We start from the raw sequence: 24,594 nt of genomic DNA, 5'->3' as shown, positions 1-24,594 counted from the left end.
TGACGTACTGGGGATTAAGACTCCAGTACAGGAATTTTGGGGGGACACAACTCAGGCCGTAACACACCTAATGGATCCAAGTTTCTTTCTTGACCTTAAACTTCCTATTAACTTTCTGGCTCCCTGTTTTAAAACCCTATATTCCCCTCTGTGTGGTCCTGAGCACACTCTTTATTATCAAATCGTTGGTTTCCAAAAGATTGAACTTAAAATCTTCCAAATAAGGGTCTTGTGTAAAGCCCTTATTTTCCAGGTGGAGACTGAGTGGTTAAGAGAGGAAGGAATTTGCTCAATTCCTCACAGATAAATGGTCCAGAATTAGGTCAACACCCCCGGTGTTGTTGCTGCCACCAGTTTTGTTTTCCTAGCTTGCACCCTACAAATACAGAGTAGAGAGGAAAAGTCTGCTACTCTAGCTCTGCACTAATTATGTGACTTTGGGTCAGTTAGGCTGTGACACTGAATGTTGTCATCTACAAAACGGAGATAATAAAAGGATGATCATGACAAATGAATACTGTAATGGGAAGGCTTCTCACAATAGCTGACACATAGTGTGTGCTATTGTAATTGATGTGATCATCAATGTCGTGCCTTGCGATGGGTGCCAAGGCCATCCTGGGAGGGAGGAGGGAGCTTCTGATTCCTTAAGGTCTCCAAGTCTGGTGCCCCGGTGCTGTGTGTGAGCCCAGCTCTGGGTTGCAGAAAGCTTATGTTCAGGAGAGGGTGAGCAAGGTGGAGGGGAGCTGACATCAGGTGACCTTGTAGCCTCTATCTTCCCAAGGACAACAACCATCAGGCTTCTTTACAAATTCTGCACCTGGGCTGTTGTCAGAACCCAACATGAACCATGGGTCATGGGTCATTGTCACGTGGGATTTACACAGGAACTTGTGGGGTTCTTTGTGACATCTTGGCCCACCTGTTCTCTCCAAGGGAGGTGGGAGGAGAAAGTCTCTGTAGCTCACTGGGGCTGTGACATCAGGATTCAGCCATGTCTGCAGGTTCCCCTCCTTTCTGATGCTCTGGAAGCTTAATTATCAGATCAGCAGGGAAAGGAACATCATTTGCTGAAAGGCCCCGGGAGAGAAGGCAACCTGCATTTGTAAGCTTTTCCGATGAGATATTCAGAGGGGAACTTCTGCCAAGCAATGAACTCACAAGTGGTGGCTAGGGTTTTCTAGAGCCCAAAGACTAAAGAGACTTTGGATTTTCCCAAAACACAGTATCACTTCTATGGGAAAGGGGAATAAAACATAACATTAAAAGCAAGAAAAAACGTGGCTTTGTGTTTAGGTCCTGTCTAAGTCCTGCCCAGCCATTGTCACTGATGTCCATCCCCCGCCTTGGAGGGGTTATCCAGTTCCTGAACCAATTCTGACAAAGACAAGAAGTCCAGCCATAGCCTCAGCTCTACAAAGAGGTTGGTCTGGAATGAGGAATTCTGCTAGAGAACTAACACTCAGTCTGATAGAGGTCTTACTGCTGAATCTCAGCATGCCCTCCACCTTCCTCCAAGCCCATATCAATTGGATTTAGAACCCAGGTTACAAAGTTACTGCCCCAACAACCTCTCTGATGCTTCCAAACCTCTTTATCCTACAAGGGTCTGTACCATAAACCTTCCACTCTCAGAATCAATTAGGCTTCCTTGGGCTGCAAGTAACAGAAAACTCAACAATGTGGCTTGAACCATAAAGATGTTTATTCTCATCTTAAATCCAAGTTCAGAGGTAAGCATTGCCAAGGATGATTCCGCAGCTCAGACATGCCATCAAGGGTTGGAGCTACTAATCCTTCTGCTCCACCCTCCTTGGAAAATTGAATTTTCATCCTTCTGAGTGTTTCTTTAAGGTTGCAAAGTGGCTGTCAGTCCTCAAGCCACTGCCTCTTCACACAACAGCATCAAAGCAGGAAGCAAAGGAATGGGTAGCAGTAACAGAGCTTTCTCCTGACAGGTCCCCTCTCTTTTAACTTTAAATATAATGTTCAGCAAAGTGTAACCTACATAAAAATAGTACATAAATCAACAGTGTACATTGGATGACTTTTCATAAAGTAAACCCAGGCCATGAAAAAGACACACAAACCAGGATACAGAATATTACCAGCACCCCGGAAGAACCCTTGGCCCCCAAGGGAAATTACTAACCCGACTTCAAACAACATAGATCAGGTTTGCCCCCCTCCTTTTTTTTTGGTGAGGAAGATTGGCCCTGAGCTAACATCTGTGCCAATCTTCCTCTATTTTGTACGTGGGATGCCACCACAGCATGGCTTGATAAGCGTTGTGTAGGTCCATGTCTGGGATACAAACCCATGAACCCCAGGCTGCCAAAACGGAGCATGCAAACTTAACCACTATCTAACTGGGCTGGCTCCAGGTTTGCCTTTTTTTTTTTAACTTTATATAAATGGAATTGCACAGCATGTCCTTTAGGTGACTCTCTTTTTTTGCTTTGTGAAATTCATCTACATAGCTGAGAGGACCTATAGTTTGTTAATTGTCATTGCTGTGTCATGTTCCATTGCATGAATATACCAGAATTTATTTACCCTATTGTTTATGGTTATGTGAGTTGCTTCCAAGTGTTGTAGATCATGGATAGTGCTGCTATGACGCCCCATAGGTATATTCTGGTGAATGTATGTCATCTGCATGTGTGTTGGGATAACCTAGGAGTGCAAGGGCAGGGTCATAAGGATTGACTCTTTTTCCCTGGAGGAATGTCTTTCCCACAAGCCCCCAGCAGCCTCTCTCTTTCATGTAATTGACTTGTCACAAGCCTACCCTGAAACAATCCACCAACCACAGATTGACTTGACTGGCTTAGAGATGTGATTTGTTCCCTGATCTGGGGACATTGCTACTTGATCAAAATCAGGCTTCTGGAAACAATGAAGAAACCGAAATGGTATCCAGTGGCCACCGTCACACTCGGCCACCTCCTCCCGATTATAAGCTCAGGTTCTTCTATGAAATGTGAATTTGTGTGGCATCCCATGACAGCCACCCACCTGGAAGTCTCTCCACTTACTCTGCCTTGCCTGGAAGTGTGATCTTCTTCCTGTCACCATCTACCTGCCCTCCACCCAGGTTCTATCTCTAATTATGTACTTTTTTCAGGAGCTATGATTGAGTCCTTCTTCAACAGGTGGGCCTGAAGAAGCTGTCAGGCGATAATAATAAATATGGACCAACATTCACTCACATGCACCTTGTCTCAAGTCATCCTCCTGCATTTCCATCCCATCAGGCCCTCTTCTGTTAGTGAATTTCCTCAAAGCCTCTATTTCAAGATCCCAGCGGGAATGAGTTTTTTAAAGAGGCACAATCCTCCCTTGATATCATCAGACTAGAAATCCTGAACAATCTAAGGCTGATTCTAGGGCAGTTTCAAGTAGGTTAGCAGAGAATTTCCCCAGAGTTTGAGTTCAATGTACTATTTAGGAGAATCTTAATACTGCAATAAGAATAGAATGACATGGCATCAATTTCTACTCTCATTACAGTAAGAGGATCGGGGTGGTGTTAGAATTTTAAGGCCTGCAGTGTTGGGTGAGTAACAGGGAGGTCTAATGTGATTTCCCATGCTATGTTCTGTTTAGACTGGCAGGGTTCTCTGGGTGTTTCTCAATAGCCTGATAAAGCACTAGACAGAGGATTAGTTCTCTTGGAATCCAAGAAAGGAGGTGATTGGGGCTGTTTTTAGCTTGTGGGGATGGATTCTGATGGAAGAGCCCAGAGGGAGTGAGACTTTCACAGCATACAGAACGCCAAGGGCTCAGGGAGCACATTAGAGGGTACAGCCCCACCCTGGGGAGTAACTTCCCCCTGGGGAGCCAGAACAGCAACAACCAGAACAGAAAGACTAATGGATCTCCTCTTGGGACGACATCATAAGGAGGAATAAATCACATCAAATGTCTCTCGAGGGGATCAATTTTTTTTCCTCTGCCGAAGAAAGGCTTCAGATTCAGATTTAACTGACACACATTGGACAGCCGACTCCGAGCGCTCTCAGTGCTCATTACCCCATCCCAGATGCCCATAGCCCCATTGGACAAGCTATCACCCTTATCCCCAACATCATCAGCATTGCTGTAGATAAGGTTTCCTAGAAACAGACTCTGAAATGGAGAATTGCTTGCAGGTTTACTTGGGATTTCTCTCTGGAGATACACCTGTAAGGAAGCTGGGATGGCAGGACTGGGCAGAGAAAGAAGCTGACCTGCTGCGTGGCTGCAGCTGAAGACTCAGAAGCTCCCACAGGGAACTCAGGAGTGGGATGGCCTTCAGAGTGATCCCAAACTGGCATCATGGGGCTGATCCTTTGTGTTTGCCCATCAGCCACTCATAGGTTGGGGCCACCCCATAGAGGGGGCATAAGTTTGGTCAAGGCCATGAGAGCAGTGCTGTCAACAATTAATATTCCCAGTATCTGGGGGATGAGTGTTAGCCTTGAAAAGGGGAGCTAGGTGGACTATCACACTATTCATTAATGAATAATCAATTCAATGATTATCACTGAATTAATTAATCAGTTCATTGATTATCAATGATCATCATCGTCATTATAATTTAGCAGAAGAGGGTCAAAAGAATTAAACACTTACCCAAGGCCACATGGCCGGTAAGTGGACCATCCATCAGTTCCTCTGATTGCCAGGTCAGTGTTCTTTCTCTTCCGTGCCTACTGCCTCAGCCTCCCTTTGTTTCTCTCAGGAGTCCAAGTAAGGATGGAGGAGGATGAGGGACATGATAAAGGAATAGGCGGCTCCCAATGAAGGAAACAGTAACTCTGGTGGAAGACGTCCAGGAACATTTTCATTCAATAAACACTAGTGTGCACCTGCTGTGTGCCAGGCTTATTTGGCACGTCATGGATATGATGGTAGGAAGACAGACAGAGCCCCTTTCCTCACAGAGTGCTTATTCTAGTCAAGCAGGTTTATATTCCAGGGAGCCTAGAAATCCGTGATGGAGAAAATCAGGAGTAGCTGGGATTGGTTGAGTGGACATGGAATCTCATCTGAGAGAACAGGAAAGGTCTTTATTGCCTACATTAATTGGGGCTATGCAGTATTTGTCTATAAATAATAGAAAACCCCACTGATAAGAAGAATGTTTATTACTCCTCTGTTCCTTAAGAACACAGATATTTTATTGACCATAAAACACTGAAGTGTGCAAGACTGTATGATATGGTGGGTATGCACCTGGACAGAAATTTCTACACCATCATGGATGACAGACTTCTGCCCACTTACTTCCACTTCAGACTGAATTTTGGTGTAGTTTGGGTTCGGTTGATGTTTGTTTTAAAATGTCGGTGTCTGGTTTCAAATGACAGAGCAGCAAACAGTGTGTCTCAGCTGCTTTCTGAGGCAGGGACTCCCTCTTCTCATCAGAAACGACGCCAAGCATAGTTGGGAGTGATGGCTTTTCATTAATGAGGTTTAGGTCCGTGCACAGATTTTCCCCTGGGTCCTGCTCTCCTTCAGAAAAGGATTCCTTACATGGTGATTTCCCAAGATGCTTGTCCACAGATATAATATGGCCTTCGATTATCAACATACATCTGTTTTCAGATTTGTGTACTGGATGCTCTTCAAGAAATGGAAGATAAAAGTATTTACACATATTCCTGAAAAAGAAACTTCCATTCAGTCCTCTTTTATATTTTTCATGTATTAGAAAAAATATTTAATGTCATGGGAAATATTTATGATATTAGATAAAATGAAAGATGAATGCAGAATATATATAATACAATCCCAAGTTCTAAAAACTGGAGAAAAATAATCTAAATTTTAACAATTATGATCTTTGGGTCATGGGATGAAGAGTGGTTTTGATTTTCTCGTTTATACGACACCTTGTTTCTAATACCGTGTAGCGGTTATGACCATGGGCTTAGAGTTATGTCTTAGTTCTCTAGTTACCTGGATGAGTTAAATAACTTCTCTGAGTTTCTTTTCCTTGCATGTAAAATCCAGTTCTCTTTTGATTTGCTTTTACCACAGTGCCGTGGATTGTACCCACATTGGACTTCTGTGCATTTTCCAGGCTCTGTAGGACATCGATTCACGTATAAATGTAGAGGAGAGTCTTGGCTGCCTGAGAGAGGAGATATGAAGACTCCACTAATTCTGGTGTCAGCAGGTGGAAGAGAACATCAGAGAACCATAGATACCACTTAAACTTCTCAGGAAGCGATGGCTCTGTATCTTTTCTACACGGCATAGTAAAAAGTGTGGAGGCAGATGGCGACCCTTATTAGAACCTCCCCCAGGGAAGCAGGCCTTCAGAGTCAGCCCGGGGTTTACTGGCTGCCCACTGGACACGTTCACTTGAATAGAGAAGGGCGTCTCCTCTGTTTGAGGCCTCTCGACCTCTGCTTAAGAAATTCTGAATCCTCTGATGTGTAGCTGTCTTAGTTAGCTTGAGCTGCCATAACAAATACCATAGACTAGGGAGCTTACAACAGAAATTTATTTTCTTACAGTTCTGGAGGCTGGAAGTCTCAGATCAAGATCCCAGTGCATTCTGTTCCCACTGAGAGCCCTCTTCCTGGCTTATAGATGGCTGCCTTGTTGCTTCGTCCTCACATGGTAGGGAGAGAGAGACAGCTCTCTAGTGTCTCTTATAAGGACACTAATGCTATGGGATCAAGGCCCCACCCTATGACCTCATTTAACCTTAATTACCTCCCTACAGGCCCTGTCACAAAATCCAGTCACACTGGGGGATAGGGCTTCAATATGTGAATTCTGGGGCCACACAATTCAGTCCATAGCAGTAGCACTAAAATCTGTAGATCTTCTTTTTCTTCAAAGAGAAATATTTCAAGAGATACTCTTAGAAGTAATCCAGCCCAGCATCCAAGCCTCTGTGCTTTCCAACCCAACAGCCCCTCTGGATGTTCACAGCATTCCTTAGTAATCATGTATCGCTGCTTCAGAGGTTCCAAAGAGCATTCATTGCTCCTTTGGGCATCATGTCCATGTAGCCTCCTCTAGTCATCAGCTAAGAATCCCAAATTCCACCAACAGGGAGCCACTTCCTGCTGTGCACTATTGCTGTCTTTGGGTCAGAAAATACAGGACTCCTTTCTTAGTGTTTTCAAAGGCACGGAGTTGTAACATGGCCAGGTCATGGGCCATGTGCAATAATTCATTATCATAATCCTTAACTGTCCTATCACCAGTGGGCTTCTCAGAGTCTACTAGCATTTTATAGTTAGACAAGACTTCCCAGGACCCTTATTGTAGCTTCAAAGACTTGTAAGGCTGATTCTGTGTGAAATAAAGCTGTGCTTATCACTAACTTCGCTGCTTTCTGGAACTCAGATGAATTCCCCGTTACTGAAAGTGTATCCAATGCGTCAACAAGAGTCAATGAATAGTTTCCTAGGACGTTACTGAGGTTCTGAGCTGAAGCACAACTGTCAGACCTCGGCCACAGCAGTGGGGGTGAGAGCATCATCTACAGCCCTGGGGCTGGGGCGCTGCAGCCCTGAGAGCAGCCGTACTCCTCTGCCTCCTCTGTTGGCCTGGGAGCACCAAGGCAGGCAACAAATGGAAACTGAGTTGAGGGGAAGGTTCTGGTAGAGCGCATGCTGGGTGCCAGCCTACACGTGAGCCACAACATCCATGGGGGCTGAGCCTAATGAGCATCAGTCCCAGGATGAAGGATCATCAATGCATGATTGCTTGGGCTCCATTTTAAAGAAAGAGGAACTTCCCCCACTTACCATCACATCCTCAAACTACCACAAAGCCCTGCTCACTTCCTCTTTAATAAACTCCCTTGTGTGGCGCCAGCAACTGGCCTATAGTCCCTCAGCCACAAGCCCCCAGGTCGAGTTGGCCAGGCCCACCCCTGGCCCTTGCCTAGTCTCATGGGAGCTTGGGTGCGGATCAGGAAGGCTTATTATTACCTTATAAAACAAGAAGTCTGGAAGCAGGAGTCTTCAGGCTGGTGTAGCTGCTCAGAGAATGTGTCAGATTACAAGTTCCTTCTATCTTCCAGTCTGTCATTCTCAGTGAGTCAGATTTCTTTCTCTCCCATCTGGTGGCAAAATGACCACAGTTGTTCTCTCTTAGTTACAGTAGTGTAGTTGCTATAACAGATGACCCTAAAATTTTGGTGGCAATAACAGTTATCCTGAGAAAGAGACTATTTCTCCCTCGTATATCATAGTTCAATGAGGGTTGATGGAAGAAAGTTGAAGAGGGAACTCTTTTCCTCTCTGTCACTCAAGGGCCCAGGCTCCTTCCATCTTGTGTCTGTGCTCTCCTCTGAGTCCTCAGAGTTGTCTCCAGCCAGTGGAGAGAGAATGAAAGAGCAAGAATCATAATGGGATGTGCCAAGCCTGGAGGTGGAGAGCATCACTTCTGTTGACAATCTAGAACTTAGTCAGGGAAACTTCCTTTTCCAAAGGAAGCTGGAAAATGTTGCATAGGTGTGTTACATGGACAGAAAGAAACTCAGATATTAGGGAGCACTGCAGGCCCTCCTACAATTTCCAAGTACCATATCCTCACACAAGAGCATTCCAGACCAGGACCAAAGGCAGGATCACAGGCCTCTCCTCATATATTTCTCTCATTTTATCAGAGAGAAGCATCTTTTTCCAAAGCCCTCTGGAAGATTTTTTGTCAATATCGCATTGGCCAGCCCTGGGCTACCACTAACTGCAAGGAAGTCTGGGAGAATGAGTGAGTATCTGGCATTTTGTTCTCTAAAATGAGAAGTGGGTTCTGCCAGCAAAAAGAGCAGAGAATGACTCTTGGTTGTTCCACCGACACGTGTCCATGACTTAGAACATATATTCTAACATGACTTAGACTTAGTGTTCTAGCCCAGGTGAAAAGGAGGATGTCAGAAGCAGGACGAGATGAGGCTGGGCATGGGTGAATGACCCAGTCGAGAAGGCCAGGATTTGGGATGGATTTCAGTCCTAGCAGGGAAATGCAGCAGGACGAGCAGAGGACTAGAACCAAGGCCACAAGTAGTTAGATAAGGAAGCTACAGCTTGTGTCTCGCATGGATGCCCAGGGGGTAGGTTCATGCCTCATGCCTCTCCAGGAAGAACAAGTTATAGCATTGGGAGAGGACTGCCGGAAGGGCATCAAGGTCAAAGTAACTGGTTCAGCAGCATCCCTTGGTAGTGGGGAAGGGGGGTGAGCATTTTAAGAGATAACACACTTTGACTGCTTTGTCTAGGTATTTCATAGCCTTGCTTGAACACTGCTTTCTCCAGTGTCTATTCACCATAGTCTTAACCTTCTATCTATATATTACTTTTAGTGGCCATTTAAAAGCCTCCAGTTTTGGAAAATGTGCTCAGAGGTAATGACCCATCATCACCGGTTCCCCTCAAAGATATGCTCCCTCACCCGACCACATCCCACTTTCCTCCTTTCTAAGAAGAGTGGACTCTGACTAGACCAGGGATGAGGACCAAGGTTGAATTGCTGATGAATCTCAAGCCCCTTATAAGTGAGAAAGGAGTTTTTCATGGCTCCACGAACGCAGGTATAATAACGAGAAAATCATAACTCCAGTTTCTGTCTATCAAGCAGATCTTTTGTACTCGAACAGCGGTTTTCAGCTTTGACAACACATTGAAACCACTTGTAGTGTTTGAAAAGATTCCAATGTTCACGTTCTAGCTAGAATCTCTAGAAGTGGGGTCCAGACATCAAAAATTTTTAGAGGATCCTCAGTGATTCTGATGCTCAGAGAAGTTTGAGAACCATTGGACCAGCCAGTGTTCCAAAAGCTTTATAGATGCATGATCACTTTTAACCCTCATAGCCACCCACTAAAGGAAGGTAGCAATGGTATCCCCATCCACAGAGGAAGGAACTGAGGTTTGGAGAGATTGAGCAATCAGCTGGGGGTTCCGTAGCTCATAGGGAACGATGCTGAGATTCAAACCTGAGTCTGCCTGACTCCCAGAGCCACCCTCCCCTCCGCCTCACAAGGCTGCATCTACAGAAAACAGGTTGCTATGTCTGACAGCTGGGGCGAGGCTGCAGTAGGCTTCAGCTGACAACACCCAAGATTGCTCCCAAATGGTGTTCCCCTGGCTTTGTCTGGGGAAACCTAATTGCTGCAATTGTGTTATAAAATTATCACTTTACCCATGCAAATGGGCCAGAGCGACCGGTTGTCTATTCCTGTGGTTGTCCCAGATTATTAAATGAGCAGCTGCCTCCAAATATGTTTGCAGCCGCCTAATTCAACGGCTGCGTGCGCTTGCATATTCATGGCTCCCAACCCACGGCCCAGACTTGCAGGACTCCTCCAGTGGGGCTCTAAAAGTTAATTTATCTTGACAATTTAAATAAATACACTTGCACTGGCTTTAGCAACTCCTCCAGATTTCAATGAGTACCTTGACAGAAAGGGAAGTCAGGGTAGCGGGGTTGGGTCTGCTCTGGATCTCAAGGTCAAGTGTAGGAGGAGGAGCAAACCCTTGAAACAGTGGGAGGAAAACCCTGCATTGCTCAGGCACCTGCATTCAAAGCTCCACTTTGCTGACTTCAAGTTTTGAGACCTTGGGCAAGCTTGATTGATCTAAACCTTGTCATTCCTCATCTTTAAAATGGGAATAACTGATTCATACGTAGGGTTATAGAGAGAATTAGATGAAACAATGCTATTTCCTAAACTTCTATTATCCTTGTTTTGTTTTCACCTAATTGTACCTCCAGGGTTACAGTTTGCTTAATTTTTACCCTTTAAATTGACCTACTTCTGTTTTTAACCTGCATATTATTTACCCATGATCTTATTAAGAGCATCCTGTAAATCTCAATAACATTGTCTCTTTCTAACATACATTAAAATAGTAGATAACTTGGGGCCAGCCCTGTGGCCTAGTGAATAAGCTTGGTGCACTCTGCTTCAGCAGCCTGAGTTTGGTTCCTGGGCATGGACTGACACAACTTGTCAGCCATGCTGTGGTGGTGACCCACATACAAACTAGAGTAATATTGGCACAGATGTTAGCTCAGGGCCAATCTTCCTCAAGCAAAAAGAGGAAGATTGGCAACAGATGTTAGTTCAGGGCCAATCGTCCTCAGCCAACAAAAATAGTAGATAACTTCAAAAACTGAATGATTTCTCCGTGTGCTACCTCAGTGGTATGTGGGCTGCACTTGGGGACCATCTGCATGGAAGAGGGTAAGGCCACAACACAGCACAGGACATAGGAGATATCGATACGCACTTGTCTCATCCTCCTCTTTTCCTAATGCCAGGCTCACAGGTAAGGGAGATCCTCACAGGGCGAAATTGATTGAGGGGGCCTACAAAGTGCCCACTGAGGGGTGGGCGGGCCAGCCCAGCCACCACGAGGGAACAGAAAGAGCTCTGTGTGGGCGAAGGCCACCCGTTCCCCTCCCTCTCTCCCCTCACTGCAGCAGCTCCAGGCTAGTGGCATGGACGGCTTGGGCTCAAGCGTCGGCTGTGGCAGCTGCTATCGGAGCAATCCTCGGCAGACCTCTCACCCCTCTGTGCCTCGGTTTCTTCATCTGCAAGGTGGAGGGAATGTTAGCTACATCATAAGGTCATCACAAGGACTGGAAGACAGGCACACACTTCGAACATGGCCTGGTACAGAGAAAGTGCCAGTTGAAGTGTTGTTAAGGCTTTAGAGATATTTTTAAATGCCCACGATACACATCAGTTTGTGGTCCATCTTTGCTTCCCCTCCTCCTGTCCTCTCCGACTCTCCTTCCTTCCTCCATCCTCCTTTCCCTCCTCTGTCCTTCCCTCTGTCCCTTCCTTTCTTCCCATCTTTCTTCCTTCCTTCCTTCCTCCCTCGGTCCTCTCTCCCTTCCCATACTCGGAGGGCCTCCTATGCCTCAGGCGCTTGCTCAGACACCTGTACAGGGTAGGCCTTATTTTCCCATTTCACAGGTGAAACTGAAGAGGCTGCAGCTTGGAGAAAATAAGTGATCTGCACATGTTCACGCAGCTAGTATGTGACTGACTGAGCCTACGTCTTTTCCCTGATTACACAGTAAAAGTAATACACACTTGGGAAAATTAAGATGGTCCTCCCACGTGCCACCTAATGCATTACATACGTCACTCCTGGAGAAACTCTGGTGTCACGTTAAGGAGCAAGCTCAGGCTTTCGCATAAGTCTCTTCTTGCACCTGAAGTGACCGTGAGGGCACAGGCTGTTATGTTAGGGTGGCCTCTGGAGCCAGGCTGCCCGGCTTTGCCTTCTGGTTGTACCCCTTATCTGTGGCGCAGTGCTGGGCACCTCCCTGCACATTCCTGATCCTCAGCATTCGTATCTGAAATGTGGGGATAATGACAGAACTTACCTCCTGAGGTTGTTGTCAGAAATAAACGAGGCAAAACCTGAGAAGTGCTCAGTGCAGCATGTGCTAAGTGCCAATAAATATTAGTTATTGTTATTCTGAACATTAGAAGAAACTACAGTTCGAGGTGAGGTTTACAGTGGTGGCAGGATCCAGTACTCCCCTCCAACACGGGGTCTGGCTGAGCAGACAGTCTGCATTCCAGTCCGCCTGCCACCCACAGGCTGTGGCCTTGAGTAAGTTCTTAACCTCTCTGAGCCTCAGTTTTCTTATCTATAAAAGGAGAATAAGAGGAGTACCTGCCTCAGGGTGGTTGTGAGGATGAAATAAAGTAACATAAGAGAAGCCCTTGGGACAGAGCCTGACACGTGGTCCATCGTAAACAATCCTAGAGGCGAGCCACTATTATCAAGCTGAGTTTTGCTCAGTTCACTTGCATGGATACCAAGTTTAGGGGACAAATATTACCTATCTTTTTACTTCCTCTTTAAACCACCATCCTTCACTTCCCTAATACGTGATGCTCCCTCTCTCTTTAGGTAAACACACCTGGGGGCGTTCCAGATGTTTGCAGCTGGCACGCTCACCCATGGCTCCCATCAACAGCACCACCAGCTGGGCTCTGCGCTTCCGCTGTACCCAGGGAAGGCACTGCTTCCAGGACAACAGGGCCCAGCCAGAGGCCTGGGGAGGCGGGGGTGTGAGCGGGGCAGGAGGAGAGAAAAGAACCACCTCTGAGTGTCTGGCTTGCCTTCGGCTTTCCCTCAGGAGAATCATAAATTACCTCCCTTTACTTGCTCACCACTGCTTCTGTGGAAATTAAATTCACAGCCTGTATTTTAAAGCCTGTATATTGTTTGGCTTAAGCTGGGATTTTTTTTTTTTCACTCTGATAAATAGGGCATTTTAATAACATTCACAGCATGACAAAGAGTTGGGAGAAAATACACATGGCTCCCCAGGTGCCGGATTCCCCGGGCACTGCTCAGATGGGGTCTTGTCACAGCTCACTCCTGGAGAGTGACTGATGCTTATGTAGGAAGGAGTTTGTGTCTCTGCTCCGCTGGGGGCTGAGGTCTTGGAGCGGGGGCTGAGCTTTGCTAGACAGAGCTCCTGAGGAAGCAGTGAAAGGCCAGGAGGAGGAGGCAGGGCAGGGCCCAGGGACGCTCCTCCGTGTGCTCCTCCTGGAGGCGGACAGCCCCACGGGCACGGCCTGGGCCCCACGGCAGTTCTTGGAGCTCTTCTTTCTCCATTCTGTCAGGGCTCTGTGTCCTCGCTGCCAGAGATAACAGGGTGCTGAAATGTCCCCAATCCATCAAGTGCCCGCACAGCCAGCCAAGGGGCTGCTTTTGCTCCGTTTTTTTTTGTTTTGCCCTCCGATGTCTGCAGAGGTCTTTGACGTTAACACGCGCGGGTTGGCTCCCGCTCTGTGCTTGGTTCTGTGGGGGACGCAGAGATGAAGAAGGCCCAGCCTCTGCCCTTGAAGAGGTCACAAACCAGCGGGGAAGACAGATGTGAGCTCCAGCAAGAAGAGTGCAATAATAGTGCCTCGTGCACACTGGGTGCCCACCTGGAGCCTGGCACGATGCTAAGCCTCCCTCATTCATTTAATCATTATTACTCAGTGCCAAGTATGTGCCAAGAACTTTTTGTTTCTGGTGCCTGGAATAAAATAGTGAAAAACACAATGGTCTTCTACCTTCATGAAGTTAATATACCCTATGGTGGTGCTGAGGAGAGAGATTTACAGGAAATAAATAAACAAAGACTTATAGGATATTCCTGGAGGTAACAACTTAAAATGCAAAGTGGAGAGGGACAGTAGTGCCATGTTATGGTGAGCAGCTCTGAGAAAGCGACTCCAGTGAGCAAAATAAAAGAGTGAGTCACAGGGAAATCTGGAGGAAGAACCTTCCAGGTTGAGGACACAGCAAGTGAAAAGGCCCTGAGGCATGTTTGGATTGTCCACAGGACACAGCCAAGAGGCCAGCGGGCTGAAGCAGAGTGAGAGAGGGAGGATGGTGGGAAATGAGATCAAGATCAAGAAGCCTTATAGGCCAACGGAAGGACTTTGGACTTAATTTTGAGGACAATGGAATTTTTTTGGAGGCTTCAAAGCGGAGAAGTAGCATTAACTGATTTAAGTTTTCAAAGAGTTACTGTGGCTGCAGTGTGGGGAATGCGCTGCGGGGACAGCAGTAGAAACAGGGGACCAGTTGGAGGTCCTAAGGGACAGGCACTACCATTGCGGTTGTGTAGATAAGAAAAGCTGAGGCCTGAAACTGAATCTCGTCCTTGGTTTCGACCCTAGTAAGTGGAAAAATGAGGACAGAGCCAGAATGTTCCGACTCCAGAATCTCTGCCATTAACCCTGTGACCCACTGTCTTCCTGATAATCAGAGTCGAAGGCAGATGTGAGCTTCACTGGATGTGGTGCAAATATCTCACCTGGGAGGCTGAGAGGAGGGAGCAAACCACCATGAAGGGTGGCAAATCAGGGAAGGTGTCATATTGGAGGTGACCATGCGTTGGCCCTTGATGGAAGGGGTACATTTGGTCAGATAGAGAGAGAAAAGAGGATGCACCCTAGATATAAATGATAATGTAAGCAAAGGTCTGGAGACAGGAAAAGGAGGAATTATGTAGCTCAGGAAGGTTAGAACTTTGGGAACCTCTCAAAGAGGTGTGGGACGGAGGGTTGACTAGATAGCTAGACCATAACACATGTAAAATGCTAAACTGAAGAATTGTTGTTAAGGAGCCGTTAGATGTTTTCAACCTGCAAGTCGTGGAAAGGAGTTGATTCATTTCAGAGGTGAGCCTTGGGGAATTTGAGGGTGTCACCTAAGAACTAGATTTCCACAGCTCTGTCTCATCAAAGCCCCATCAGGGCAGTGCTGGGAGACGCTTGTCACGGGCTCCGTGTGAACCAAAAGACTGGAGCAAATGTGATGTCATTGGTGAAGTAGGGAAGACAAAAAAGAAATATTTATAAAGAGATGATCCACTCGGTTTTCAACATACTGAAATAAAAGATAGAATTTATTTTCCTAGCGCTCAAACAGCATTTACAGTCGACCAGGTCCAATTCTAAGTATTTTCAAATATTGACACATTAAATACTCATAATCCCAGGAGGGAGGTTTCCTATTATTATCCTTGTTTTGCAGACGACAGAACTGAGGCACACAAAGTTTAACAGCCTGCTCGATGTCACACAGCTAATGAACATCGGAGCCTGGACTGAACCCGGAATTTTGGCTCCAGAGTTCATTCTTCAGATGACTAAGTTACGACATTGTCGTTGTGAATGTCAATATCAAAACAATGATCTACAAATGACTGAGTCTCCCATATTTCCTTTTTTTTTTTCCTTTGGTAATATTTTTTTTTTTACCTTTTTATTTGATCAATTTGACATGTTGCAATTTGTAAATTTAAGGTGTGTGGCGTGTACTTTGATACATTTATATATTGTAACATGATTGTCATTGAAGCAATATTTAGCACATCATTATAGTACAGTATTATTGACTAGATTCATTACACTGTGAATTAGATCTCTATGGCTTACTTACCACTCTTTACAAGTTTGTACCCTTAAACCCCACCAATCTTACCCCCCACCCCCCATTCCCTGGTAACCATCGCTTTACCCTGTTTTTTTACAGGTTTGACATTTTTAGATTCTACATATAAGTGATATCATACAGTACTTCTCTCTCTCTGTTTGACTTACCTCACTTAGCACCAATACCCTCAAGGTCCATCCATGTTGCAAATGGTAGGCATTTACGACAACATAGATGGACCTTGAGCACATTATCCTGTATTTCTCAAATTTGACAAAAGAAAATGACTCCTTTTCTTCCCCCACCTTCTTATTTTAGGGACTAAGATTTACTTAGATCTGTATATGTACTGCCAGGATATCCAGATATACTTGGATCTGTATATGGCTAATAACCAATAAACTGGAAGTACCTACCAGGTCCTGTGATTGCCATGTTCCACCCATTGTGACTGGACGCCCTTGCCCCATTCTCTTCACCATTACATTGCTAGTGCCTATAGAAACACCAGGAGCCTAATTACTGCTCAGTAAAAAATTGTTGTTGAATATGGTCTCCGAATTTGCCTCATCTCTTGGACCCTGCCCTCTGGCGGTATAGTGTGGTGGTTATAGGCACAGAGTCTGCAGTCAGACTTCCTGGGTTTGAATCCTAGCTCTGACACTTGCTAACTTTGTGACCTTGAGCAAGTTACTTAACTTCTCTGTGCTTCAGTTTCCCCATATATAAAATGTGAAAGATAATAGCAAGTACTTCATAATATTACTGCAAAGATCAAACGAGTTATACACATAAAGTGCTTAAACAGTGCTAGCACATAGTATGAGATGAACAAGTGTTCGCTGTTACTGCTCCTGTGACCACTATGCTTCAATCACTACCGCCATTACTGTGAAGTAGAGATGGGCTGCTTCATGGTTCTAGAGGCTTCTTCCCAACCAGTCCTCATTTCAAACTCTCTCTACTGAGTTCTCAGCCTCCCCAAACCCAAGGCTATCCATTTTCTCTGATTATGCTTATGATGATGAAGTACCCTCTTGATGAAACCCATACCATCCCCGTCCTCTTGTGTCATCTTTATCTCAAATCATGAGCACCAGCCATTTCTTCTTTGCCTTCTTGCTGGGGAGATCAGAGTTTCAACATGAATTTGGCTTAGGAAGAAAAGACCCCCTTTGCAGCAGTTCCTGCCCTGCTGGCCCCGGAGCCCAACATGGGGGACAGGGCTGTGTGTCCATGCTCAGCCTCCCTCAACTCTCCAGGCCTGCCTTTACAGCGCCATTACATTGCTGGCCCCCCAAAGGCTCCCTGAGTTTCCCCGAGCTGGAGGCTGAGTGCTGCAACTGCAGCCACTGCCTTCCAGTCCCCTGTCCTGGAGAGAAAGGGGAATGAAGTGCCACGTCAGGGTGAACCTATGGGATTTTGATGAAAAGGCCTGGAGGTCTTAGACACGCCCAGTGGTTAGATGCTGTGATGGTTAGTTTTGTGTGTCAACTTGGCTAGCCTACAGTACCCAGTTATTTAATCAAACACTAATCTAGGTATTGCTGTGAAGTTATTTTACAAATGTGCTTAACTCCTACAGTCAATTGACTTAAGGTAAAGGAGATTATCTTCAATCATATAGGTGGACTGCATTTTAAGGTTTTAAGAGCAAACATCTCGATTTCCCAGAGAAGAAATTCTGCCTCAAGAGAGCACTATTAGCTCCTGCCTGAGCTCCAGCCTGCTGGCCTGCCCTACACACTTCAGAGTGGCAGCCCCACAGTCCTGTGAGCCACTTCCTTTACATATACATACACACACACACACACACACACACATTCTCTTTCTCTGGAGAACCCTAATGGATACTGATATTCTCCAACCTCCCGGAAACACTGAGGTGTCTAAGGCAAGTGGACTCCAGGAGAAAAATTAGTCTGGCTCATAGTTATCAAATAACAGGAAGAGAAAAGAAGAAAATGAGGAAGGAAGGAAAAAAAGAAGACAGAAAAAGAAGACAAAGAAAAAGAAGGAAGGAGGAAGGAAAGAGGACAGGAAGGAGATAGAAGGAGAGGGGAGGGAGGAAAAGACAGAGGGAAGAAGGAAATAAACCATTTTTTTTTTTTAAAGATTGGCACCTGAGCTAACAACTGTTGCCAATCTTCTTTTATTTTTCCTGCTTTTTCTCCCTAAATCCCCCCAATACATAGTTGTATATTTTAGTTGTGGGTCTTTCTAGTTGTGACATGTGGGACGCCGCCTCAGCGTGGCCTGATGAGCGGTGCCATGTCCGCGCCCAGGATCCAAACCAATGAAACCCTGGGCTGCGGAAGCGGAATGCACGAACTTAACCACTCGGCCACTGGGCCGGCCCCAATAAATGTTTTTAAAAATTTTTTTAGATCCTAATATCCTGCAGACAATATTTTAGAGAGACCAATTGTGTTCCTCTCTGAGTTATACTTCTAAAATTTCGTGTATATATATATATGGAGAAATCAACTATTCAGCCAGTCTGTCAGACTTGTCACAGCCTCTGGTTCGGACAATCGGCAGGTCATAACCTAGAGAACTTGATCCCCGTTTGAGTGCAGTAGACTCACAACTATCCGTGTAACTTCTCTTCTCATAAATGAGGAAACTGGGGCCCACATTGAGGCCCAAATACAGACAGTGACTTGGCTAATATCACCCAGGAAGGGAGGGGCAGAGCTGCAGGCAGGACACAGGGCTCCTAATTTCCAGCCTTCTTCTTTTTCCACATGATGGAGAGGACCAGGAGACAATCTTTCCCCTCTGCCTCCCTTCAGCCACCTCTGACCTTGTTTGCCTCATTCCCAAGAGCCAGAGAGGCAGGGTGTCCCCCAGCCCTCAGCCATCAAAGGTGGTGGCAGAGGAGGTTGGGTGCATATGGCTGCTCAGGGTTCAGAAGTTGACATCAGCTCAGCTGCTTGGGGGCTGCACTAAATCCCAACATGCGTGGATTGAAAATCACCCAGTTACTTTGCAGGAACAGCAGTTTAATAAGATTAGGAGGAGTTGAGAATGCTTGTTACATCCAAGGCAGTGATATGAAAAGCCCAGCATGCAGCTGAGAAATTGCAATGGAATTCTGACATCAACAAGTGGAGGAGATGTATTTCGAGGACATGGAGTTCAAGCTCCTGCCGGTGGCCCGGTCAAGGTCAAATCTATCACTCTTAGAAGAAAAGCCAGTTAGTTGCCTTTTGTATAGAAGATCCTGCTGTCCTCCTTGGAGACTAGTTACAGAGCACATTATTGTTCACGTTTGGAAAGTCTACCAATGTCATATCCTATAGATAGATCTCATCTACTGAGCTCTGAGCCCAAAAATATTTAGTGTAACTTGACTTTGAATCAAATAGTGTCATAATCTAAATTAATGATGTCAGATAGAAGTTCATTAATTTGGTTCAATGGGAGCAGAAAATAGTAAGGATTTGTGTATGATCAGAATTAAGAATGTTGCCCAGCTGTGACATGGCCCACTAGGCCATCCCAGGGACTGTGATCAACTCTGACTTAATTAGTCAAGTATTGTCATTGTAGAGTCCAACAAGACCATGTTGCTTGTAAGAAACAGAAATCTAGGTGACAATGGAAACATTTGGGTGAGAGAGGTCTTGATGTGTTAAAGGACCTGAAAGAAGACTCAAGTAGCTGAAGTATAGTGGGACAGAGGGATTGTTGTCTAAGGACAGCCGGATAGGGAGGGGAACGACAGATGCCTCAGAACCTCGAGTTGGGTAAAGAGTTTGGATTTTATCCTAAGGTCAAGGAGATGTTATTGGAGGGTTTCAGACAAGGAGTGACATGAATCAGTTTATATTTTTAAAAGCTCACTTGAACTGGTTGGTGGAGAATAGATTGTAGGAAAGGTGAGAACGAAGGGAGGCAGGGGACCAGCTGGAAAGACATTGCAGTGGTACAGGATGGAGATGATGTTGTCTTTGACTAGGATGATGGAAGCGGAGGTAGAAGGAGGTGGATGGATGAATGGTTGGACGGATGGATGGATGGATGAATGGATGCGTAATTGAATGACAGGGCATACACAGTGTGTGCCCTTTGTTCTTGATTTCCTGCTGCTTGAACTCAGAGAGATATTGATTTTCTGTAAGAAGCTCATTGACTAAGATTTTCTCTGTCAACACAGCAAGTGAAAAATGATAGGCAATAGGCCATTGTTGTATATGAAGAAAGAATCCTGTGCCACCCTCAAGTTGCAGACGAAGAGACTTGGGTCCTCAGGGGAAAACGGCTGGCCAGTGGAAATACAGGCAGGGGAGCCTGGGAGCAGAACTAGAACCCCACTCTGCTGACCTCAGTTGCAGGAGTCCTTGCTCTACTCCATGCGGCTGTTGTCATGCTGTTGTTGACCCTTTCCCAATAAGCAGAGAAGCCAGGGCCATCTGTTACTGCCATCAATTATGATGACATCTTCAAAATAGGCTGATGGAAGTCGCCACTGTGCATTGTCCACCAAGGGATCCGCTACACTGCGGAAACAATGCACTGAAGCTCCACTCTGGAGCAAAGTGGGGCAGGAACGCAGGGGCTGCCATTCCACAGGTGTGTGACGAAGGTTCTGTGAGCAGGAAGATGACCAGATAGGTCCTTGTGTGAACACAGGCATATCTACATCTAGAGACAGAGGGAAACCAAGGTATTCAGAAAGAAGATTCCAAGTTTGGTCATTTCACAGGTCTGGGTCTGTATTAAGCAATGAAGAGAATCAGGGACAGAAAGGGAGTGAATGAATGACACATGAGAGTTGCTCCATGTGGGCAGAGGGGGTATATGACTATGTGTGTATGTGGGTGGGTATGCTTGCCTGTTTTTTTTTCTGTAAGTGTGCACGGTGGTTGTGTGCATTTGTGTTTATTTGTGTTTTTATTTGTGTGTGTGTGTAAGTGAGAGAAACATTTTGAGAGGTACCTCTGAGGATTCTCATTTCAGGGCTGCCTATGCATTTCAGGGAAGGAGGGATAGAGACATTATTTGCAACATTTTGGAGTTTAGGTCCATATGGGCTGTGGTGGTCAGGGTCAGGAGAAGGGAGAGAGAAAGAGACAGACAGAGAAAGAGAAATTGAGTCAGAGAAAGGAGCCACTGCCCAGCACAGAGGATGTCTGCAGCTCTTGGCCCCCGCTATCTGCCCGGAGCATCTCTCTATCCTAGAGTGGCTTTAATCCCCGCAAGCTGTGATTGTCCTGCCTGTTTGATGGTATGTCAGTCCTCTACATGACTAGAAATTGCTTAGGAAAAGACTTCATTTTTTTCCCAAACCGCTAAAAGCAGCTCTTCTGTTTCCGCTTTCTTTCAAATGTGGTCTCAGAGAGGTAGATGGGCTCTTGGTGGTCTGTCTCAGGTCTCTGGCGAGGTGGGAAGGCCTCCAGGTTATCCTGCAGAGGAGGGGTTCGGGGGGAGGGGAGAGAGATTCCATTAGATCGTGCCCCAGGTTGACCAAGTGGAAAATGGAGAAAATAATAGCAATACCTTTCTTGCCCTCACAAGTGAGTCTGGAAGGGGAGAGTAAATCTCTACTCTCCAGGAGTTCCCTGGAAGGCAGGTTTTATAAGAGCTGTGGAGGGGAGCCGGGGAGAGCATGTTCAGGGAGGGGGAGATGTTTAGACTGAGGAGTCAGTGTGTGTTTCAAGGAAGCGCGGGTAAAAAGCCTCGAGTGAGGGTAGCTGAGCTGCCAAGTTGTGGATTTGGTCTGCTCTTGGTCAGAATCTCCTTGTGGAGTTGAATTCCAATTAGACCAATCTGGCTGAAAAATCGAGCATCCAGTTCTCATGCTTTTAATATCACTTACCACAGTCTGGGCTTTACTTGAGAAATAGTGCTTGATGGCAACAGAAAAAGCTGAAAGAACATGCACTGGGGGCCTCACAAGACCCCATCCCTAGATGAAGGCAAGTGAACTCAACAAACACCTATGGATGGTTTACGACACGCTGGGCACTGGGCTGCATGCTGGGGCACAGCAGGGAACAGTTGGCACACCAGGTCCCACTCTCAAGGAGCTTCAGGTAAGTGGGAAAAGATAGTTAAGAGGTGAGCCAATGAACTGGATGATGTAGGTAGTGATAAGAGATGCGTAGAAAGTACAGCAATGGATTTGATAGGTGGTGATTTGCAGGGGACGTTGTTTGATTAGGAAAAGCCCACTGGAGAGACATTATTTGGGCTGAAATCTAAATGATGAGAAGAGAGATGTGGAAGCTTGAAGGTCACCATAGGAGCATAGATTTACTTCTAAGTGCAACCAGGAGCCATTGAAGGGTGTAGTAAGGAAGTGATAGAATCTGGATACTGAGTGGAAAATGGATTGAAGGGTGTTTGGCCAGAGAAAAAGCAAAGGGACCAGTTAGGAGCCTGCTGCAGGTGTCCAGGCAACAGACAATGGTGCCCTGGAGCAGGACGGTAGTAGTGGAGATGATAAGATATGGTTGTCTCTACAACCCCCAGAACGGCTAAAGTTTTAGACTAATGATACTGAGTGATGGCAAAGAGGTGGAACAATGGGACTCTCATACACTGCTGCTGGGAGTATGAATTGGTATAAACAGTTTTAAAATTGATGACAGGACCTTCTAAAGCTCAGGAAACCTCTTTCCTGAGACCCAGGAAGTCAACTCCTGGGAATACACCCAACAGAAATGAGTGCTCATGTTCACCAAAAAGCGTAAAAGAATTTCTAACAGCTGTATTCACGGAAGCCCCAAACTGGATACCAAATGTCCATCCACAAGAGACTAGATAAGTAAACAAACTACTGAATTACCCAAAAACATGCATGAAACTCACATAGATCCTATCGAACAAAAGAAGCCAATTGCAAAAGAGTATACAGTGTATGGGTCCGTCAAGATGCAAGGCAAGGAAAGATGACAGAGGTCAGAATAGTGGTTACCTTTAGAGGGATATTCACTGGAATGAGACATGGAGGAACCTTCTGGGATGCTGGAAATATGTATCTTATAGATGGTAGCACAGGTGCATTCATATGTAAAAATGAATGGAACTTGATTTTTAAGATTTGTACATAATTTTGTGTGTAAATTATATCTAAACGACAAACTTAACACAAATGGTTTAGTAAGGACATGTTTTAGAGGTTGGTCTAAACATCCGATAGACCGTACTGATAGATTTGATGTGGGACAAGAAGTAAAGAGATGAATCAAGTATTACTCTTGGGTTTCTGGCTTGAGCAACTGGGTGGATGGCTTCACAAATTGGCGTGCTTGATATCCCGGTGGGCAAGGAGTGTTACCCAAGGATCCTGGTCATCGTTTGTCATTTATAAGTAAATGGCGGACACTGAGGTCTATGGTGAAGGAAACACCCAGGCCTCTCAGCAGATGGGCAGGCACAGTAATAAGGAAGCCAGGCCCATGGCCCTTGGGGAGCAGAACCTCAGACTCTAGTCTGGCGTTCAGAGGACAGAGCTACAGACTCTGGTGAGGGCAACATGTAAGAACATGGCGTGGCCTCCACCATATAAAAAGCCTGAGGAAAAACTGGTCACTGGCTTTTTTGCTATTAAGCTGAGGGGATGTGCTGGTTCTGGCCAGAGGAATATGAGCGAGTGAGATGTATACCATTTCCAGGCCTGGCCCCTAATCTCTCAGGAGATCCTTGGTTCATTCTCTTTATTTCGAGCATAAGAATCCAGCTTAGGACGCAAACCCCTATGTGGAAGGCAGAACCTGAAGGTGGAAGGAAACCAGATTGCTAAATTATGGTGTGTAAGACTGCTGGCTCAATAGCTGATTGGGTTGTGACATGAACAGGAAATACACCACTGTGCTAAGTCTGTGAGATACAGGGGTTGTTGCAACAACCGGATTGAATCACCCTGACCCACACATCTGTGTTCAGAATATAAGTAGAGGAGGGCACGGATGTCAGAGAGTTTGTGCTGGGATTCTAAGGTCCAGTCAGCTCTGAGGAGCCTGGGATGGAGTCAACCAATGGGGTGGAGACAGATGGGACTGAGCGCATCTGGTGGAAGCACCAAGGAATGACTGGGCTGTAAAACCTCTGCCTTTAGGAGAAAAGTCTGGGAGTTAGGCTATAATTGTCTGTGGACATTGGGCGACACAGCTGCGGGGATGCTGCAACTAGGAGATGTACAGAATCTCAGTGGTCCATCCATCCATCCATCCATCCAATACTTCCCAGCACCTGCCTTGTGCTAAGCATTGTGGATGCAGAGGACAAATAAACAGACATGGGTTCTGTCTTCCTGGTGCTCAAAGGCTAGTGCGATGGGGTGGTGCCTAACACATTATTCTCTGGTCAACTCTTCATAGAGAGGAATAAACATCTTGCTGCTTCCTTTGGGCTGAAAACCCACCTTGGAGACTCTTTTGGCACAGCCAGCCCAGGTTGCCCTGAGTAAGTAGAGGAAGAAGCATGTTTAACCTCAGCAGGAGGAGACAGTGGAGCAGCTCAGCCAGAGGGCAAGGTCATAGCCTGAGGGGCTGCTCCTGCCTGGGTTTTCCCCAAATGCCTTAAGGATAGTCACACCCCAACATTGTATTGCATCTGCCGGCTTGCTCTGCTTGTGTGAGATGCCTCTGCAACGTCCATCTGAGCCCAGGTCAAGGAAGGGGCAGCTGTCCTCAACAGAAACAGTTTTCAGCTCATGCGG

The 24,594-nt window shown here is 46.0% G+C and overlaps 1 pseudogene; it reads right to left on the bottom strand.

Annotated features, from left to right (window-relative positions):
• LOC106823068 (ER degradation-enhancing alpha-mannosidase-like protein 1 pseudogene) overlaps positions 1 to 7,486 on the bottom strand; it is a 63,948-nt pseudogene extending 56,462 nt beyond the window's left edge.
• Positions 7,487 to 24,594: the final 17,108 nt, after the last annotated feature.

This window comes from Equus asinus, chromosome 14, assembly GCF_041296235.1.
Source record: "Equus asinus isolate D_3611 breed Donkey chromosome 14, EquAss-T2T_v2, whole genome shotgun sequence".
NCBI classification, from domain to species: Eukaryota; Metazoa; Chordata; class Mammalia; order Perissodactyla; family Equidae; genus Equus; species Equus asinus.
The sequence above is the reverse complement of the archived record's forward strand: the minus strand, read 5'-3'. Positions and strand labels throughout refer to the sequence as shown.